Genomic DNA, 19,859 nt, shown 5'->3' with positions numbered 1-19,859 from the left:
AAAGTGCAATGTCTGCTGAATACGGCAAATGAATCAGAACTTCTCAGCCAAGCAGTAATAGTTATTTGCCAGATCATCAAAGAAACATGCGGTCTTGGGTTATCCTGATGGAAGATGATGCATTTTCTAGTGAGTAATTCGGGATGATGCAAGTGCTACTTTAAATTGGTCTATTTGAAAGTACTTGTTGGAATTAATCATTTGGCTTTCTGGAAGGAGCTCATAATAGAGGACTCCCTTCCAGTTCCACCATATACACAACATCACCTTCTTTGGATGATGACAAAACTTTGGAGTGGATGGTAGTGGTTCAATTCGCTTGTCTCTTCCATTCCATATTTTTGTACAGTATCAGTTTTTCATCACCTAAAACAATTTGTTTTTAAAATGGGATGTTTTTGTGATGTTTAAATAGAGAATCACATGTGGAAATGTGGTCAAGAAGGTGTTTTGTTTTGTTTTGTTTTTCACTTAACTTATGTGGAACCCAAACAGCAAAGTGATATTAACCAAGTTAATGTAAATAATCTCCAACACTTGATTTGGATATTTTAAGTATGCCACCTATCTCCCGTGTGGTATAATGTTGATTGTTCTCAATTAATGTCTCCATTTGATCTCTGTCAACTTCAACAGGTCTACCCAACTGTGGAGAATCATCCAGTTAGAAATCTCAAGCATGAAACTTCACAAACCACTTTTGACACATCAAAACTGCCACAGCATTTTCTCCATACACTGCACAAATATTTTCTTGCATTTCAGTTGCGTTTTTACCTTTCTTGATATAATAAAGTATAATAATATCCCAAAATGTTCCATTTTCTTCCATCTTCTATATTAAAATTGCTATATAAAAATTCACTGATTTTGATACTTTTTTGAAAATTTTATTTATTTTAATTGAAGGATAATTACTTACAGTATTTTGATGATTTTTGCCATAAATCAAGAATCCTCCTGCAATGCAGGAGACCTGGGTTACACCCCTAGGTTGGGAAGATTCCCTGGAGAAGGGAACAGTTACCCACTCCATAATCCTGGCCTGAAGAATTCCATGGACTCTATATAGTCCTTGGGGTTGCAAAGAGTCGGACACAACTGAGTGACTTTCACTTTCAATATGAATTGGCCATAGGTATATATGTGTCCCCTCCCTCCTGAATCCTCCTCCCACCTCCCTCCCCACCTTACCCCTCCAGGTTGTCACAGGGCACTGGATTTTGGGGCCCTGCATCATACATCAAACTCCCACTGGCTATCTCTTTTACATATGGTAATGTATATGTTTTAATGCTATTCTCTCAAATCATCCCATCCTCTTCTTCTCCCACTGAGTCCAAACTCTGTGCTTTATTTCTATGTCTCCTTTGTTAACTGTCTATATCCCACATGCATGTGTTAATAATGGTATTTGTCTTTCTCTTTCTGACTTACTTCATTCTGTATAATAGGCTCTAGGTTCATCCACCTCATTAGAATGGACTCAAATGCATTCCTTTTATAGCTGAGTAATATTCTGTTGTGTGTATGTACCACAACCTCCTTATCCATTCATCTGCTGCTGCTGCTGCTAAGTCGCCTCAGTCATGTCCAACTCTGTGCAACCTCATAGACGGCAGCCCACCAGGCTCCCCTGTCCCTGAGATTCTCCAGGCAAGAATACTGGAGTAGGTTGCCATTTCCTTTTCCACCATTCATCTGCTAATGGACATCAAAATGGCTTCCATGTCCTAGCTATTGTAAATAGTGCTGCAATGAACATTGGGGCACATGTGTCTTTTTCAATTATGGCTTCCTCAGGGTATATGCCCAGTAGTGGAATTGCTGGGTGATATGATAGTTCTATTCCAAGTTTTTAAGGAATCTCCTACTGTTCTCCATAGTAATTGTATCAGTTTGCATTCCCATAAACAGGGTAAGAAGATTCCCTTTTCTCCATACCCTCTCCAGCATTTATTATCTGTAAACTTTTTGATGAAAGTCTTTTGAAAAAGCAAGAGAGTTCCAGAAAAACATCTGCTTTTGCTTTATTGACTATGCCAAAGCCTTTGACTGTGTGGATCACAACAAACAGTGGAAAATTCTTAAAGAGATGGGAATACAAGACCACCTGACCTGCCTCCTGAGAAATCTGTTTGCAGGTCAAGAAGAAACAGTTAAAACTGGACAGGGAACAACAGACTGGTTCCAAATCAAGAAAGGAGTACGTCAAGGCTATGTATTGTCACCCTGCTTATTTAACTTATATGCAGAGTACATCATGCGAAATGCCAGGCTGGATGAGGCAAAAGCTGGAATCAAGATTGCTGGGAGAAATATCAGTAATGTCATCTCAGTTGTGCAGATGACACCACCCTTATGGCAGAAAAGAAAGAACTAAAGAGCCTCGTGATGAAAGTGAAAGAGGAGAGTGAAAAAGTTGGCTTACAACTCAACATTCATAAAACTAAGATCATGGCATCCGGTCTCATCACTTCATGGCAAATAGATGGGGAAACAATGAAAACAGTGACAGACTTTATTTTGGGGGGCTCCACATCACTGCAGATGATGATTGCAGCCATGAAATTAAAAGACACTTGCTCCCTGGTAGAAAAGTTATGACCAACCTAGATAGCATATTAAAAGGCAGAGGCATTACTTTGCCAACAAAGGTCCTTCTAGTCAAAACTGTGGTTTTTCCAGTGGTCATGTATGGATGTAAGAGATGGACTATAAAGAAAGCTGAGCACCAAAGAATTGATGAAGATTCTTTAGAGTCACTTGGACTGCAAGGAGATCCAAACAGTCAATCCTAAAGGAAATCGGTACTGAATATTCATAGGAAGAACTGATGACGAAGCTGAAACCCTAACACCTTGGCCACCCGATGCGAAGAACCAACTCATTGGAAAAGACCCTGATGCTGGGAAAGATTGAAGGCAGAAGGAGAAGGGGATGATAGAGGATGAGATGGTTGGATGGCACCACCAAAGCAATAGACATGCGTTTGAGTAGCCTCCAGGAGTTGGTGATGGACAGGGAAGCCTGGCGAGCTGCAGTCCATGAGGTTGCAAAGAGTAGACACAACTGAGAGACTGAACTGAAGTGACTTTCTGTCCAGTGTGAAATAATACCTCATTGTAGTTTTGATTTGCATTTCTCTAATAATGAGCAATGTTGAGCATCTTTTCATGTGTTTATTAGCCATCTGTATGTCTTCTTTGCCAATAAAGGCCCATCTAGTCAAAGCCATGGTTTTTCCAGTAATCATGTATGGATGTGAGAGTTGGACTATAAAGAAAACTGAGCACTGAAGAATTGATGTTTTTGAACTGTGGTATTGGAGAAGACTTTTGAGAGCCCCTTGGACTGCAAGGAGGTCCAACCAATCAATCCTAAAGGAAATCAGTCCTGAATATTCATAGGAAGGACTGATGCTGAAGCTGAAACTCCAATAGTTTGGCCACCAGATGCGAAGAACTTAGTCATTGGAAAAGACTGATTCTGGGAAATATTGAAGGCAGGAGGAGAAGGGGACAACAGAGGATGAGATGGTTGGATGGCATCACTGACTCGATGGACATAAGTTTGAGGATCTGGGAGTTGGTGATGGACAGGAAACCTGGCGTGCTGCAGTCCATGCAGTCGCAAGAGTCAGACACAACTGAGAGACTGAACTGAACTGAACTGATGTTTTCTTTAGAGAAATGTCTGTTTAGATCAACCCACTTTTTGATTGGATTGTTTGTTTTTCTGGCATTGAGCTGGATGAGCTGCTTGTATATCTTTGAGATTAATTCTTTGTCAGTTATTTTGTTTCTTATTTTCTCCCATTCTGTGGGTTGTCTTTTTCCCTTGCTTATAGTTTCCTTCATTGTACAAAAGCTTTTAAATTTAATTAGGCCCTATTTGTTTAGTTTTGGTTTTATTCCCATTACTCTAGGAATTGGGACATAGAGGATCTTGCTGTGATTTGTGTCAGAGAATGAATTTTTTTTTTAAAGATGCATTCTGATAGGACAGCTGTCAAAATACAATTACAAAAAAATTGTTTCAAATGAAGTTAAAGACACCCAAGCCCTACTAAAGCCATCTTACTGAAAAAAATGAACAAAGCTTTTGGCCAACCCAATATTAATTTCCTGGTATACAACATAGTGATTTAATATTTCTATACATTATAAAATGATCACCAAGATACGTATAGTTACCATTCATCACCATACAATGTTATTACAGTATCATGGACTCTTTTCCCTGGTCTGTGCATTACATACCCATGACATTTGTTTTAGAACTGGAATTCAGTACTCCTCAGTCTTTCTCACCCTTTACACTCATGCCCCCACCCCTCTCCCCTCTGACAACTATCAGCATGTTCTTGGGACCTGAGTCCATTTCTGTCATGTGTTTGTTCAATTGTTTTATTTTCTAGTTTCTACACATCAGTTCAGTTCAATTCAGTACAGTCGCTCAGTCATGTCGGACTCTTTGCGACCCCAAGAATCGCAGCACACCAGGCTTCCCTGTCAATCACCAACTCCCGGAGTTTACCCAAACTCATGTCCATCGAGTCAGTGATGCCATCCAGCCATCTCACCCTCCATCGTCCCCTTCTCCTCCTGCCCCCAATCCCTCCCAGCATCAGGGTCTTTTCCAATGAGTCTACCCTTCGCATGAGGTGGCCAAAATATTGAAGTTTCAGCTTCAGCATCAGTCCTTCCAATGAACACCCAGGACTGATCTCCTTTAGGATTCTAGTTGGATGTCCTTGCAGTCCAAGGGACTCTCAAGAGTCTTCTCCAACACCACAGTTTAAAAGCATCAATTCTTTGGTGTTCAGCTTTCTTCACAATCCAACTCTCACATCCATACATGACCACTGGAAAAACCATAGCCTTGACTAGACGGACATTTTTTGGCAAAGTAATGCCTCTGCTTTTGAATATGCTATCTAGGTTGGTCATAACTTTCCTTCAAGGAGTAAGTGTCTTTTAATTTCATGGCTGCAATCACCATCTGCAGTGATTTTGGAGCCCAAAAATATAAAGTCTGACACTGTTTCATAAGATATTTATCTTTCTCTGTCATATCTCACTTAACATGATACCCTCTAGGCCCACTCATGTTGTTGTAAGGTATCATTTTTTGTGGCTTAATCATATACAATTGTGTGTGTATGTGTGTATGTATATATATGAAAACTTCTTTACTGATTTGTCAATCAATGGACATTTTAGTGTCTTCCATGTCATGGTTATTGTCAACAAAAATGCCACGAACATAGAGATGTTTATATCTTTTTGATTCCTTGGTTTTGTTTCATCAGAAACATACTCCCAAGGGTAATTCCTGCATCACATGGTAGTTCTAGTCTTAATTTCTTGAGGACCTGTATACAGTTTTCCATAGTGGCTGTACAAATGAACATTCCCAACAAAATACATGAGGGTTCTTCACATCCTCGCCAATGCTTTTTATTTATTGTGTTTTGGATGATAGTCATTTTTTGTCAGTGTGAGGTGATAGCCTCATTGTTCTTATGATGTGCATTTCCCAGATGATAGGTGATATTGATGACAGTTTCTTGTGTCTCTTGGCCATCTGTACATACTCTTTGGAAAAATGTTTAGTCCCAATTTTTAACTGGACTTTTGGAAGTTCAATTGTGTGAGTTATTCATCTGTTTTGGATATGAACCCCTTTTCAGATATACTGTTCACAAATATTTTCTCACGTTCAGTAGGCTGCATTTTCATTTTGTGAGTGGTTTCCTCTGCCATTGAAAAGCTTTTCAGTTGGATGGAGTCCCATTGGTTTGTTCTGCTTTTGTTCCCCTTGCTTGGGAGTACAGATCCAGAAAATATTGCTAAGACTGAAGCTAAAGAGTGTACTGCCTATATTTTCTTCTAGGAGTTTTATGGTTTCAGGTCTTACATTGAAGTATTTGATTCATTGTGAGGTTGCTTTTGTAGATAGTATGAAAAAAGATTCCAGTGTGATTCTTGTGCGTGTAGCCGTGCAGTTTTCCTAATGCCATTCACTGAAGAGGCTCTCTTTTCCCCCACTGTATAGTCTTGTAACAGAGCAGAATGAGCATAGCCCTTATCAAGTGCCATTGCTGGGCCTCATTACTCTGCACCCTGTTACTAGGCAACAGGTCTTGCTCAGCCATTGCTTAGTAACTCAGTGGGCTCTGCTCACAAGCAACCAACTGTCAGTGAGCAATGGTTAGTTGTCCTGCTCAGCTATTGGTCAGTGACACAGTGGGTCCTGCCTGCTGATAACTGTCAATGAGGGACCATTGGGGAAGTGATGCAGTCAAGGGTTGCTAGTGTGGTGGCCATCAGGTGAAGAGTGAAGTAAAAAGCAAATTCAGGCCTTCTCCTGGAGGCTCTCCAGCTTACCCAGCCTTGGGCTAGCAGATGAGGTGGAGAGCCCAGGGAACAGACTGGGGCTTTTAGTAACTTTGAGGTTCTTAAGGCATGAGTGACCTTGTCTTTGTATAAATCTATAATAAACCTTTCTCTGCTCTGTTAGGTAGTAAGTTAGACATGAGCAATGAGTGGAGTCCTGGCTGAAAGAGGTGTAAGCTGATCTCTAAACTCCATCCCAGACACACCCAGGAGAGCTCACAGATATGCTACAAAATAACCAGAGACTTTTCAACTCCTGCACATATTCCCTAGGCACACAATGAATACAAAATGACCACAGGGGCTTCCCCAAGTAACCTTAGACATTTAGGCAATTAGGAGCCCATTAAGGGCTTATGAATATTCTGCATTTAATTATAACAGATGGAATTATGGGAAGACATAAGCAACACAACTTGCTGTTATATAACTTATAATTGTCAATTGGCATTGAACATATGCCCATTTGCATTCCCTTTTCATTGATTGGTGATGGGTGCAAGCTCTACTTTGCCCCAGGCATAACCAAAAGGAGGAGACTAGAAGTATAAAAGGAGAAAGCCAAGAGGGATCAATAAGAAGGATGAGGATGACTCCTTTGGGAGTGTCAGACTAATAAAAGATCTGTCTGCTTAAGCTGAACTGAGGTGTAGCTTGTCTGTTGTTCTACACCTTTTGGTCCATTACTCCAAATTTTTGTTGTGACAAGACAAGAACTGGGGAAGAAAAATAAGCCAACCTAACAGTTAAAAACTCTAATGTTTATTATTGATGGGTCTCACCACTTTGTGTCCGACACATGACTGTTACAATTTCAGTAACAGTCTCACCTCGTTTGTCATAAATGAATTGACTATATATGCATGTGGTTATTTCTGGGCTCTCAATTCTGTCCCATGGGTCTATGTGTTTATCTTTTGTTCCCATACCATACCATCTTGATTATTCTAGATTTGTAGTATATTTTGAAATCAGGGAGGGCTTCTCTGGTGGCTCAGATGGTGAAGAATCTGCCTGCAATGCAGGAGACCAGGGTTCAATCCCTGGGTCAGGAAGATCCCCTGGAGAAGGGAATGGCTACCCACTCCAGAATTCTTGCTGCTAGACCATGTTGAATGAAAGTGGTGAGAATTGTCAGTATTAATTACGTAAAAGCTTAAGTGGTTCTTTTCCCCTTCCTCCCTCTCCACCTCTCTGAGGATTCTAGGAAGGACAGATTCATACATGATTCAGAGAGTCAAAGTGGACCATTTTTCTCTGCTTTCCAGTACTGGGCATAGTTCATAGTTTTGTGTAGTGTGTACCTTTTCTGACCAGGTGTCCATTTAGAGCTTTCCTAATTTTAATAGGGTTGTGTTACAGTTCTTTGTATATGTTGAGACAAAATCTTAATTAGATATATGGTTGCAAATATATTTCCCAGTTGTATTGTGTCTTTTGATTTTTTGAAAGAAGTTTTCACATAGTAGAAATCTTTGATTTTATAAAGTCCATGGAATCCCTTGTTTTTTCTTTCTGGATTGCTTTTCTTGTGTTGTGTTAAAACTACAAAGCTTGTGATCTACATGACCAAACCCAAGCTCATGTCAATTTTGTTTTATGTTTTCTTCCATAATTTTGAATAATTATGCATTTAAAATTTGTCTGTGAATTATTTTGAGTAAATTTTTTGTAAGTTATAAAGTTTGTGTCTGTTTATTTCATTCTGTATGGTTTCTAATTCATTGTTCTTTACCTATTTTTAGAAAAGTTATGTGATATTGTCTTCCCTTGAATTTCCAGTTTAATGTACTCAGCAGTTCTGCCAGCAGGGGACACTGTGTCCAGTGACCTGTGAGGAAGGCATGGCTTGCACTTTCCATATTGACTACAGGGTGGCACTGAGCCCACATCACTGACACACAGCACTTGTGTGTTCCCTGCAGACCCAGTTCAGGGCAGCTGAGAGGAGTTGTGTCTCCTCAGGCACCACAGGACTTCAGCAGTGACACCTGAGTCAGCATCTCTGCTGAGAGGAGCTTAGGCTTCTTCGGACTCACTGGCGTTTTGGCTTCAGGACAACACAGAGCAGCATCAACACTGATGAAAGCTGGGTTTCCTGATGACCCAGGCAATGTCAGGAGGAAAAAGTGATGAAAATTCGGAAGTTTGGAGAAGCTTCCTGTATGCAAAATGACTGCTGTTTTCAGATGACCCAGAAGGGTTTGATGTGGAACGTTGGGTTTTTAGTCCGTTTTGTGTGCAATGTAGAATGTCCAGGGTACATCTTTGGATGTGGTGTCCACTTTTCCCAGCACTGTTTATTGTGGGGCTGTCCTTCCCCTTGGTGAGTCCTTCACCCCTTTGTCATAAATCAACGGACCCATCCATGTGGGCTGAATTATGGACTCTCTGCCCTGTTCCTCTGGGCCATGTGCCTGTTTTTGTGCAAATTCTGCACAGTTTTGGTGACTGTAGCTTCACCAAATGTAGTGTGAAGTCAGGGAGAGGGAGATGCCTACAACCTGTTCTCTTTTCTCAGGGTCACCTTGGCTGAAATAATAGCATTTGGCTCATCCAGACAGCCCCATTATGGTAGCGGATCAGGAGGAAAGCAGGACAGGGAATCCAGTGAGCTCAGAGAAAGTTGCCCCAGTGTCCAAAAGGAAATTGACTGATTGGCCTCCCACAGTTATTAATACTGAGGATTCCTCAGGTGTAATTAGGATGGGGACTTGTATGGAGACCCCTGAGCACCTTCATTCCTGATTGTCCTGAGAATCCAACCACTGGGGCCGATGCCTCTGGGGGCAGTCTATCCTCTAGGGTGGTCCTTTACAGACTGGAGAGGGAGCCAGTAATGGCTTAAATGCCTGAGGGCAATCCCACTTGAGATGTCCCTCCTTTCCACAGTAATTACAAGCCCATCCTTTTTTGTCTGGGTCTCTCTGGGCGTTTTCCCCCTCAAGCTGATTCATGGCAGTTTTCACAGCCATCACTAGGGCCTGAGTCTTTTCTTTGGTTCTTTTCTGTTTTCGCTTTTCCTCCTCATATTGTCTACCATAATATACCATCTGAGCCAGCTGCAACAGTTTTTCTAAAGATTGATTTGGTCCAAATGCCTGTTTTTGTAACTTAAGGTGAATATCTGGAGTTGACTGAGTGAGGAATTTATCTTTTAAGATCATCTCTCCCTTGACACTTTCAGGAGAGATAGTAGTGAACTTTCAAAGGGCTTCCCGTAGTCTCTCTAGGAATCTGCCAGGAGCATCCTTCTTTCCCTGTTCTATGTCAGTCAACTTAGCATAATTTAGAGGCTTAGCTTGAGCTCTTGTAAGCCCTTCAATAATGCAACTGACAAAGTGGGTCTCTTCCCATCTCCTTTGTCTTGGTGATAATCCCAGTCTGGCTCTGTTATGGGAACTGCTTGGCTCCCCATACAGAGGAGAGCTGTTTCATGTTTGTTTTTTCCCCTTGCCTCATGTTCAAGCCATTCATCTCCAAAAGCAGTAGCTTCCCCCAAAACTTGAGCTCTCGAGTCAGGAATCAGCATCTGTCCCAAGACATACATTGCATCTCTCCAAGCAAGCTCATAAAATAAAGTTAGTCCCTTAAAGGCTTCTATGTTCCTTTTTGGATCCTCTAGATAATCTCCCAGATCTCTTTTTATCTGTTGTACCTCTGGGTAAGAAAAGGAATTATGGATTTTTATGGGTTGGTTATTTTTCCCAGTGAGGGCCTCCTGAATAAGAGAGAGGACAGCCTCTCTATCTATCCTTCACATACGTTCCCAGGGATAGATTGGAGAAAGCTGTTGTTGTTGTTGTTGTTGTTTCTCATCCTCATTCTGTGTCTTGTCTTCTCTCTCATCCTCTTCTTTGCCTTGTATTTTACCCTTAGTTTTGGTTGTCTGAGCCTTCTTTACTTTGACTATTGAGTTCCTATTAAAACCAAAGTAGTCTGAGGCCATATTGGAACTGGGGTTGTTTGAACCTTTATCGTGTCTGAGGCAACCATTCCTGGAGGAATGCTTTGACCCTCAGCCTGCTCAGTTGGGAGCCCCAGATACAGGGCAGAATAAGAGGACAGGAGAGAGTCGAAGGCATTACATCCAATTCTGTACCCATAGGACATAAGTCTGGCATGTCTCACAGAGAGAAAAAAAGTAACACATATGGCACTTCTATACATTTCCCTTGCTTCCCACAAAACAGATCTAATTGTAAAACAGCATTGTAATTAAGGGACCCTTCAACCGGCCATTGTTTGCCGCCCTCCAGTGCATATTGTGGCCATGCAGATTTGCAAAAGAAAGTCAGTCGTGTCTTCTTTAAACTCTGTGGATCAAACTTATCCCAGTTTTTTGGGAAACAATCCAAGGGTGTGGGTATGGAACTTTGAGTAGCTCCCATCTGAAAGAGATAAAAAGCAGCTTCTGGCGCCCTTGCTTTTTTCCACTGGAGGTGTCCCTCCCTGCTCTTGATAGGGGTGGAGACAGACTTTCCAACCAAGCTTTCCTTCCCTGGTTAGACTTAGTCTGTCCCTTACCGATGCAGGAGCCTTACTCATTCCCTTCAGCCCTCCTTGCTCCATCATTGAGGCAGGGCAGAGATGCATCTGATGGCATCCCAAATTGACTTTTAGTTTCTTACCACCAAGACCTTTGATTTGCCCTTTTTCTCTGATGCCACCCGGATTGTAGCAGAGTAGTTTTCCAGAACGTTTCCCGAACTAGGACTAGAAGGGGAAGTATCTGACTTCTGTTTGCCTGTCCACATTCGTGAGTACAGTCTTGACCACGGTAGAAAGAGTAAGTCATAAGTGAATGAACAATAACCAAGATGTCCTTTCTGAGTGTAGCAAAAGTGGTGGTGGAGGGTCAGCCAGCGAGGCAAGAGCGAATTTTGTCCTTGAGCTGCTACAGCCAATCCTTCCAGTTTATTTCCACAGATTCTACAAAAGGAATATCTAGGGAGTTGAGACAGAAGCCACTGGAGAGCTTTACCTAGTTCGCTAAGAGCTAGCACTACCAAAGGAAGAAGGTAGCTGTACTTCCAATCTGGGATTCCTGAGCTATGTTCTTAGAAACCTCATGCTGGCTAGCACCACTTCCATCCATATAGTTTGGAAGCACAGCTACAACAGGGACTTGCTTTTAGGACTCTGGCCCCATATGGAAACAACCAAGAGAGATGGTCCTGGAGCTAGAACTCTACATCACTCCCATCTGCAGTGCAAGGGAAAATAATCAAGATTTAACTTTGGCTCCTGGCAATTCTGGGTGCCCCATGACTATCAATCCAAGCTTGGGGTCTAAGTAAAAGTACACAGTAACAGCAAGGATCACAGGCCTCTTGAAAGTCTATGATTCAACAGATTAGGCTAGTAGTTTTAATTCCCCAGGCAGTTATAAAATGATCAAAGAGACCAGGAAAAGGTGACTGAGAAAGGAAAGTTCTGTCTACACTCTGTACATTTCTGACTGCTCCCCTCTCAGGGATGTTGAGTGATTCTTGGCAGGTCAGTATAAATCCCCAACAAGGGTCCCCTTTCAGGGCTGCCTTCAGTCATTACGAGGCACCCTGAAACTGTAGAGTTGGGCTCAATCTTTGCTTCACAAAGGATATATCTCAGGCTTTCAATCAGTCACACACATAGGCACACCACAGAGTTAGTAAAGTAAAAGGATAAACGTGGGTATACTGAAAGAACAGGCAAGCTAGAGCTCTGAGTGTCCTTACCTTAGCTTGAAGATCCCAGACGAGTCCCCAAGATCATAGCTTACGGTGAACGATGGCAGATTTATGATCTCTGAAGAAGAGTTATCTTAAGCACCAGGGACAAGGCTTCGGACACTCAGAACTTCGTGTGGTAAATGCTTTATCAGTGAAAAAGGGACAGAGAAAGCTTGACATAGACATATGAAGGGGGTGGACAGTGTCCTGTCACTAGTTTTAGCAAGGGAGCTATATATTTTTTCAACTGATTATTAACAATAAATCAAAAGAATGTCTCAAGGTTGTAAAGGTCTTACCAGACCCACTCCCACAACATACATTTTAAGATAACAGGATTAGAACTAACAGTAGAAAGGTCTTAACAGACCCACTCCTACAACATATATTTTAAGATAACAGGATTAGTCAGAAGGTTCTTAAGAAGGAGAAACATGTCTTTGAGCAAAGCAGACTATATTGTTGTTATATAAACATTAGTATAGAGTATAGAGTTTAAGGACAAACATACCCTTGAGCAAGATGAGTTGTTTTGTTATGTAATGAGTTGTTTGTTATGTGATGGGAATGTTTTTTATGTGATAAGTTGTTTTCTTTAAACTCTGGGTTTAAAGGGAAAAAAAAAAAAAAAAACATTTTATGTGACTAAGATGGAGGAATGTAGAAAAAGCATTTGTCCTTTTCTCCTCCTTGAAGGCCCCAGACCCCTTTCTCCTCCTTGGCCCTGGACTCCTTATCAACCTACCTAAGAATTAACTCTTTCAGTTGCAGCCTTAAACATCCCAGAAAAACACACTGATTCATTCTTCTCTTCATTACAACAACATATTTGGTCAAGTTTTTAAGTTCTCTAAAAGCAACAGGTGGCATGCAAAGTTCTTGCTGGGAAGTCATCTAACAGTAAGTACACTTTCAACTAATCAGGGTAACAACAGGTATGGCAATTCACATTCACACAGCATTCTCTCCTGACATCTTTTCTTCTGGACTTGTACAATCTGTCCTGGGTATGTCTTTACACCACACTGAAACAACCAGAAAACATGTTTTTGTGAACCTGGGAATTGGGGCCTGGTGGCAAAACAAGTATTTCCCCTCAGTGAAAGCTGGATGATTGCAGCCTTAAATTTTCCAGAAAAACACGCTGGTTCATTTTTCCCTTCATTATTTCCATAGCTTTGGTCTATTTCTTGAGTTTTCTGAGAGAATCAGGCTGCTTGCCACTTCTTTTTGGTAAGTCATCTGACTGTATAGTTTCACCTAATCAGAGTAACAACAGGAATGGCAGTCATTACTCACAGAACACTCTCCCCTGATCTCTTCTCTCTTTTCTGATGGAGTGTCACATTGTGTGCTAGGAGTGTCTTTACACAGCTCTGAAACTGCAGGGAAAATTTTTTTTGAACCTGGGAATTGTAGCCTGATGACAAATGAAGTACTTTCCCACTGTGAAGTGTGGATAGTTGCAGCCTCAAACCTGCCAAGAAAACACACTGGTCATTTTTCTCTTCATTACAACAACTGCTTTGTTCAAATTTTTACTTTTCTGGAAGCAACATGCTGCTTGCCATATCTTGCTGGGAAGTCATCTGACAGCACAGTTTCACCCAATCAGGGTAATAACAGGTATGGCAATCAAGACTCACAGAACACTCTCTCCTGACTTCTTTTCTCTCGGAATGGTACAGTGTGCCCTAGGTGTCTATTTACATAACTTTTAAACAGCCAGGAAACGTTTTTGCGAAACTGGGAACTGGGGCCTGAAGGCTAATAAGTATTTTCCCCCAGTAAAAGCTGGCTGATTTCAGCTTTAAGCTTGCCAGAAAAACACACGCTGGTTCATTTTTCTCTTAATTACAACAACAGCTTTGGTATATATTTTGACATTTTGGAAGAAACAGACTGCTTGCCATTCTTTGTTAGAACTCATCTGACAGTACAGTTTCACCTAATCAGGGTTAAAGCAGGAATGGAAGTCAACACTCACAGAACACTCTCCTATGAGCAATTTTCTAGTGTAATGTCACATTGTGTCCTAGGAGTGCCTTTACACAGCTCTGAAATTGCAGGGGAACATATTTTTGTGAAGTTGGGAATTGAAGTCTGGTGGCAAATGAAGTACTTTGCCATTGTTAAAGGTGAATAGTTGAAGCCTCAGACCTGCCAGGAAAACACACTGGTTCATTTTTCTCTTCATTACAATAACAGATTTGGTCAAGAGATTGAATTTTCTGAAAGCAACAGGCTGCTTGTCACTTTTTTTTCTGGGATATCATAGACAGTAGTTTTACCCAATCCGAGTGACAACCGGTATGGTAGACAACAATCATGGAACACTCTTCCCTTAGATCTTTACTCATGAAATGGTACGTTTCCTAGAAGTCTCTTTGCACAGCTCTGAAACTGCAGGAAAACATGTTTTTGTGAACCTGGGAATTGGCACCTGATGGAAAAAAATGTATTTTCCCACTGTAAAAGCTGAAGACTAGCAGCCTTAAGCTTGTCAAAAAACCAAACTGGTTCGTTTTTTTTCTTCATTACAACATCTTTGGCAAAGTTTTTGAGTTTTCTGAAATCAACAGGCAATTTGACAATTTTTGCTGGTAAGTCATCTGACAGTACATTTACACCAAATCAGGGTAACACAGGTATGGCAATCAACACTCACAGAGCACTCTCTCCTGACATCTTTTTTCATGGAATTGTACAGTGTGTCCTAATTGTGTCTACACACAATTCTGAAACATCCAGGACATACGCTTTTGTGAACTTAGTAGTTGGAGCCTCATGTCAAAAGAAGTATTTTCCCCCATTGAAATCTGGATGGTTGCAGCATTAAACTTGTCAGAAAAGCACACTGGTTCATTTTTCTCTTCGTTACAACAACAGATTTGGTTTAGTTTTTGTGTTTTCTGAAAGAAACAGATTGCTTTCCACTTTTGTCTGGGAAGTCATATGAAAGTAGTGTATCACTTAATCAAGATAACAACAGGTATGGCAGTCAGCATTCACGGAACACTCTTCCCCGACCTCTTTTCTGATGGAATGTCATATTGTGTCATAGGAGTGTTTTCACACAGCTCTGAAACTGTGGGGAAATATGTTTTTTGAAACCTGGGAATTGGGGCCCAAAGGCAAAAGAAGTACTTTCCCAGTGTAAAACCTGGATAGTTGCAAGCCTGCCAGGAAAACACTAGTTTATTTTTCCCTTCATTAGAACAACAGATTTGGTCAATATTTTTAGTTTTCTGAATACAACAGGCTGCTTGGCACTTCTTTCTGGAAAGTCATCTGACAGTACAGTTTTACCTAATCAGAGTAAGAATCATTATCATCCACACTCACAGAACATTCTCCCCTAACATCTTTTCTCAAGGAATGGTACTCTGTGTCCTAGGAGTCTCTTTACACAGCTCTGAAATTGCAGGGAAACATGTTTTTGTGAACCTGGGGATTGGGACCTGATGGAAAAAGAAGGATTTTCCCACTGTGAAAGCTGGATGGTTACACCCTTAAGCTTCCCAGAAAAGCACACTGGTTCATTTTTCTCTTCATTACAACAGATTTGGTGAAGTTTTTGAATTTTCTGAAAGCAACAGGCAGCTTGCCAGTTCTTACTGGGAAATCATTGCATGGTACACTTTAACCTCATTAGAGTAACAACAGATATGGTTAACAACATTCACTGAACACTCTCTCCTGATACCTTTTCTTATGGAAATGTACAGTGTGTCCTAGGTGTGTCTTTACACAACTCTGAAACAGCCAGGAAACATGCTTTTGTGAATCTGGGAATTGGGGTCTGATAGCAAAAGAAGTTATTTCCCCCCAGTTAATGCTAGATAGTTGCACCCTTAAAAGTGAAGTCGGACACTTAGTTGTGTCTGACTCTTTGTGACTCCATTGACTGTAGTCCATAAAATTATCCAGGCCAGAATACTGGCATGGGTAGCCTTTCCCTTCTCCAGAGGATCTCCCCAACCCAGGGATTGAACCCAGGTCTCCCACATTGCAGGCAGATTCTTTACCAGCTGAGCCACAAGGGAAGACCAAGAACACTGACTTGCCAGAAAAACACAGTGGTTCATTTTTCTCTTCATTACAACCAAAAGTTTGGTCTAGTTTTTTAGTTTTCTGAAAGAAACAGGCTGCTTGCCACTACTTGCTGCATAGTGACCTGAATATACAGTATTACCTAATTGGGATAACAACAGGAATGGCTGTCAACACTCACAGAACACTCTCTTCTGAGTTCTTTTCTGATGGAATGTAAGTAACATTGTGTCCTAAGAGTGTCTTTACACAGCTCTGAAAGTGAAGGGAAACATGTTTTTTGAACCTGGGAATTGTGGCCTGATGGCAAAAGAAATTTCCCACTGTGAAACCTGGATAGTTGCAGCCTCAACCCTGCCAGGAAAACACACTGGTTCATTTTGCTCTTCATTACAACAGCAAATTTGGACATGTTTATGAGTTTTCTCAATGCAATAAGCTGCTTGCCACTTCTTTCTGGGATATAATCTGACAGTACAATTTCACCTAATTATAGTAACATCTTTTCTGGTAGTAAACACTCAGAGAACACTCTCCAATGACGTCTTTTCCCATGGAATGGAACAATGTGTCCTAGAAGTGTCTTTATACAGCTCTGAAACTGCAAGAATACAACCTGGAAATTGGGGAGTGATGGCAAAGGAAATATTTTTTTCCCAGTGGAAGCTGGATGGTTGCAGCATTAAACTTACCAGAAAAACACACTGGGTCATTTTTCTCTTCATAACAACAGCTGCTTTTGTCATGATTTTGAATTTTCTGAAATAAGCAGCTTGCCACTTCTTGCTGGGAAGTGATCTGACAGTACAGTTTCACCCAATTACAGTCACAAATGGTATGATCGCTTATGGTGAATGGTGTAAGATTCTTGATCTCCAAAGGAGAGAATTTTACTTTGGCACCAAAGAGGCAGTTTCAGTCACTCAGAGCTTCGTGCAGTAAAATATTTATTACAGTGAAAAAGATTAGAGAAATCTTCTGACCTAGATATCAGAAGCAGGCAGAGAGTGCCCCACTCGTCTTATCAAGGCTTTATGTAGTTTTTCAACTGGTTACTAAGAATAGAAAGATCTTCCCAGACCCATTCCCACAACATACATCTTCTGATAACAGGATTACTCAGAAGTTTCTTGTCAGGAAGGAGAAACATGTCCTCAGGCAAGATACATTGTTATTATATAATCATTAGTACAGAGCTTAAGGAAAAACATACCCTTGAACAAGATGAGTTGTTTTGTTATGTAATCATCAGCCCTGGACAGCAAAATAGATTGTTACCATAACAACTCAGAGCTTAAGAAGAAAAAAAAAAAAGAAAAAACATCTTATGTGACTAAGACAAAGCAATGTAGGAAAAAAACGTTTGTCCCTTCCTTCTCCTCAAGGGCCCTGATCTTATTGATCTACCTAAGAAATAGCTGTCTCATTCCCTTCTTTTCCCTTTAGGAGAATATGGCTGCCAGGGAATGGGGTGTCGTTCCTACTCCATAGCTTCTTCCTGCTGGCCAGGGGCCAGACCCTAAATTATTGAGGTAGGATATTCTTCTTACCCTCATATTGAGGGTCTCTGGTCCAGGGGCCCCAAGTAATAGTTGGAGGAGGCTGTTGGACTCGAAGGAGCTTAAACAACCATTTGTAACTCAAAAGTCACATCATGTTCATACTTTAAGGTAGAAAATGTTCAGTTCAGTTCAGTTCAGTTGCTCAGTCATGTCCGACTATTTGCGACCCCATAAATCTCAGCACGCCAGGCCTCCCTGTCCATCACCAATTCCCAGAGTTCACTGAGACTCACGTCCATTGAGTCAGTGATGCCATCCAGCCATCTCATCCTCTGTCGTCCCCTTCTCCTCCTGCCGCCAATCCCTCCCAGCATCAGAGTCTTTTCCAATGAGTCAACTCTTTGCATCAGGTGGCCAAAGTACTAGAGTTTCAGCTTTAGCATCATTCCTTCCAAAGAAATCCCAGGGCTGATCTTCAGAATGGACTGGTTGGATCTCCTTGCAGTCCAAGGGACTCTCAAGAGGCTTCTTCAACACCACAGTTCAAAAGCATCAATTGTTCAGCTCTCAGCCTTCTTCACAGTCCAACTCTCACATCCATACATGACCACAGGAAAAACCATAGCCTTGACTAGACTGACCATTGTTGGCAAAGTAGTGTCTCTGCTTTTGAATATGCTATCTAGGTTGGTCATAACTTTCCTTCCAAGGAGTAAGCGTCTTTTAATTTCATGGCTGCAATCACCATCTGCAGTGATTTTGGAGCCCCAAAAAGATAAAGTCTGACACTGTTTCCCCATCTATTTCCCATGAAGTGATGGGACCAGATGCCATGATCTTCGTTTTCTGAATGTTGAGCTTTAAGCCAACTTTTTCACTCTCCACTTTCACTTTCACCAAGAGGCTTTTTAGTTCCTCTTCACTTTCATAAGGGTGGTGTCATCTGCATATCCGAGGTTATTGATATTTCTCCTGGCAATCTTGATTCCAGCTTATGTTTCTTCCAGTCCAGCGTTTCTCATGATGTACTCTGCATATAAGTTAAATAAGCAGGGTGACAATATACAGCCTTGATGTACTCCTTTTCCTATTTGGAACCAGTCTGTTATTACATGTCCAGTTCTAACTGTTACACCAGTCCATTTTAGGATTGTTAGATGTCATAAGATTAAGAAGAGGTGTCATGTCATAAGATTAAGAAGAGGTGTCACATATGATTGTTGTTGGTGAAGGTATTCACTGAACTGAAGAAAGTCTTTTCCTTGAAGTGGAGAGACACACCATGTGAAGCCTACCACTGATGAGGAGGGGAGTGCTCTGCAGACCCAGCAATTAATACCAGTTGTGGAATGCAGCATTAGAATGAGTCCAGGACAGGAAGCATTGTCTTGAAGGTCAAATGGCAGACTCGGGATTTTAGGAGTCATCAGGAGCAAGCCCACATAGGTATCAGGCCCATTTGAAAAGTAAAAAGTAAAAGCATAGAGACTAAAGACATAAAAATGACATCACCTTGTCTCATTCAGGGTGCCACCTTTTAACTCGAGTGTGGTGCATCCATGAACCAATTCTTGACATTTTGACAGCTGTGGGAGAAGAAAGAATAACCTGGTAGGGGCCTAGAGATTGTCCTCCAGACTCTAACATCTTTACCAGAACTTCTGTTCCTGGCTCAAACAATGGCTTGTCTGAGTCAGAGACTGGTTCCTGAGTTACCTCCTGGTGTTATCATAATGTCTGTTGAAAGGCTTTCTAAGGCTTCAGGGTGTTTGCTAAGAGTTGACTTATTGGGAAAGACTCTGATACTGGGAGGGATTGGGGGAAGGAGGAGAAGGGGACAACAGAGGATGAGATGGCTGGATGGCATCACTGACTCGATGGACATGAGTTTGGGTGAACTCCGGGAGTTGGTGATGGACAGGTGCTAGGAGCCCGTGAGGCATTCCACTCGTGACAAAGGTCATGAGGAAGGAGGCTTGGCATACGCAAAGGCGGGATGGAGCCTCAGGAGTCCCCCTGGATATTCTCGAGCATCTAGCATCTACCCCCAAAAAACCAGAGTCTGCCTACTTCATTGCTTTGTGCTCTCACCTCTGACTTTACTGGGGGCTGTCCCCCACCACCATCTCACTCTCTCTGTCAAAGAGTTAACTTACAGCTCCAATTAATAAAGTTCCTGGGCAATTAGG

The sequence above is a fragment of the Bos indicus x Bos taurus genome, chromosome X (genome assembly GCF_003369695.1).
Source record: "Bos indicus x Bos taurus breed Angus x Brahman F1 hybrid chromosome X, Bos_hybrid_MaternalHap_v2.0, whole genome shotgun sequence".
Taxonomy (NCBI): domain Eukaryota; kingdom Metazoa; phylum Chordata; class Mammalia; order Artiodactyla; family Bovidae; genus Bos; species Bos indicus x Bos taurus.
The sequence above is the reverse complement of the archived record's forward strand: the minus strand, read 5'-3'. Positions refer to the sequence as shown.